Below are 3213 nucleotides of genomic sequence, written 5' to 3' on the forward strand. Positions count from 1 at the left end.
TGATGTGGTTTAATATCAGCCCTCACTAAAAACCCTGTTCTCTTCTTTCTCTCTGTTTCAAGTTCAAGATCCTGAGAGGCAGGCTGGTGTAATTAGCTTCAAAACAGATTAACAAAAATAATGTGACTCTTTACAGTCACACAGTCTCAAAGAAGTCATTTTACTTATAACTCACTTTTAAAGCACACAATAGAATATGGTGGAATTGATGGCTGCAATATACAGGCAAAAATTGTATGCAATGACAAACTCATTTCATTTTTAATTTCAGACTGCCTCATATCCCAGCTATGACAGATTTCCCCAAATTTACTCCAAATCCCATTACTCGCTGTTGGTATGTACACTTTACCACCTACAGCAGATCAAACTAAATCAACAAAAGTGAAGATCAAAATACAAATGCAGTGAGCCAGTGCTGTCTTTTATAACAACAAAAAGCAATAGGAAACTTCTCACCACTTTGCACAAGCAGAGGGAAGGAGATAGTAATAACAGAGACAATAATATGGTAAAGCAAAATAGCAACACAGGCAGCAATCTGTTGCATAACCAATTCAGCCACAACACACTCAAGATGCTCAACCATGAGTGTTCATATTTCACCATTAAAGAATCATACAAGTGCCAAACAACAACCAACAGGAAAAGTCTCAGCCATTCAAAGACAATTGACAGCAAAAAATTTACAGCCAAGACAGCAGCTGAGGCATCCCTACTGTTCAGTGCAATATGTAAAACACAGAAAGTGAAATTTTTTGATAAAGGTAAAATGTGACAAAACAGCATTATAATGAAGGAAACATGTTTGTTTCGTACAAACCCCTCAACATTTTCACATTGTCATCATTTAATTTTTTTTTTTTCCAGTGAAATTCAAATTTGTGATGCAAAAAATGGTCACTCCCAATCATATTGCAATCACAATTATCCCATTGCTGCGAAGACATCAAAAAACCTCCACATGTACTCCTGATCAGTGTTAATTTTGGCGGCTATTTTAGATTTAGTCTAAGTCTTAGTCTTTAGACGAAAATGCTTATTAGTTTTAGTCACATTTTAGTCATTGTTTTCCTTCGTAGTTTCAGTCTAGTTTTATTCGACCAAAAGTCCTTACATTTTAGTCAACTTTTAGTCATTACTTTTAGTCAAAATGTTTTCTCTTTTTAAACTAATTCAATTAGGCTAATACAGGTATCGGAAATTGAAATGAAGGTGACAGGTTGTATCAAGTGTTGAAATTCGTAAAGCAACATTTCACTCTTAACACTTGTACCTGTAATATACATACTCCTTACCTTAGTTGGATATCTCTAAACTAGACTCTCCCATGTATGAGATGCTGCTGTGCTGTACTTTCTGATCTACTAAGGTAGTAAGTGCATTACACATGGTGACATGGAGTAAAGACCATTCCACTAAGTCAAGAAACAAAACTTTCTATATTTGGCCAATGTGGTTATGTTTATTTTCTGGAACTTCAAAATGAACACACATACACTAACACGTCTCTGGGATCTAGGTGAGGAAAAATCAAAAGATACAATTACTCCTTATACAGACCTCCTAAAGGCTTACAGATGAATTCAAATTAATTAAATGTAGGCTAATCCCTTTAAGATATTACTTTGCTAATAGTATTATCATTAAAATATAATAAGATATCAAGTATAGATTTTGAAGATTCCAATTATGTGATTACACAATACAACTAGCCTGTTATATATGCCTACCTGGCCTTAGAGCGAATAATCATACACACATATCTTCTAAATATTTGCTGTGTAATCTTAGAAATAACAAATTGAAGTTTGACTAGATAGTAATTGCAATGCATGTTCAGGGCTTGTCACTAAACTTTTTCTGTTAAGGACAAGTAAGTGAAAATGGATTGAGCATAATTATAAGTTGCTTGTCCAAATATAAATAAACTCGCAGGCAGGCTATAGCCATTACAGCAGCAACACGTGATGGACATTTAGGCTGCATTTACACTGTCAGTCTAATGTAACCAAATTCCGATTTTTTGCTCTTGTGTGGCACAGATTGGATGTGCTCTTTGACAGTGTAATCAGGAAAATTCATACGTGGAAATAGATCAGATATGTATCGGATATGTGGCAATGCGACCGCCGTGTAAACAGGCAGACCGGATATTCAGTCATTTCAGCTCGCATAAGATGCTTATGGTGAAAATAATGTTGACACGCGCCTTCTTTTCGCATAAGATGCCGGTGTCAATATTATTTTCACCTAGTTTCACAACTTTTCACTGACTTTGACAGACAGACTAGACGCACAATTGGGGGAAAATATCATGCATTTTGAATGTCCAATAGCACACCACTAACATTTTAGTCCTGTCTCGTCTCGTCAACGAAAACGAAACCTACATTTCGTCATCGTTTTTATTATCAAAGATCTATGTTTAGCTTGTCAACGTCTCGTCTTAGTCATAGAAAAAAGGTCGTTGACGAACATTTTTCGTCATACTTTTCATTAACGAAATTAACACTGCTCCTGATGCAACATTAATAAAATGTTTAGCTGTAAACTTTTAAAAACTAGCTTAATTTACTGTATTTCCCCTGTGTAACGAGTGGGCGGGGCATTGTCAGTTTAAAAAGACGGTGTTGACCAATCAGATTACACTGTGGCTCAGTTAGCTGCTTTTTATCATCACCTCAGCAGGTGATTAATTAATTAAACTCACTTCCGTTTTTAAGTAAACAGATATATTGTATAAATTCATTCACTGAATATTAAAGTTATAGGGGCAGTATTCTCCATTTATATACATGAACACATATTATCCCATTAAAGTAATCACAATTATCATCAACGATAAATTGGTATTAAGTTTTTTAAATGAAATAAAAGATGTTGGATAAATTATAGGAAGTTAAGCTAAATATAAATATTTGATAATAATAGATGCTCTTTGGAGCACAGATGATCTTTGTTGGGGATGAAAACCTACAGATAACCCTGGCTTATTTGTAAAAAAAAGGCACTGCATTAAGGTTTTTAAACAACTTTATTTACAAAGCTTTTACAAGTAACCAGAGAATCTAGAGAATAAAGAAATAAGTTGTAAGCTGGAGGCAGTATACATTAAAAACTACAAATTCAGAGTGTTTTTTTTTACAAGAGGAGCTGAGCAGAGGAAGAAGGTGGGGAAGAGGAGGTGTGACGTATGGAGAAGGGAAGTCA

This window comes from Morone saxatilis, unplaced genomic scaffold, assembly GCF_004916995.1.
Source record: "Morone saxatilis isolate NCDOM2014 unplaced genomic scaffold, NCSU_SB_2.0 Contig3, whole genome shotgun sequence".
Taxonomy (NCBI): Eukaryota; Metazoa; Chordata; class Actinopteri; family Moronidae; genus Morone; species Morone saxatilis.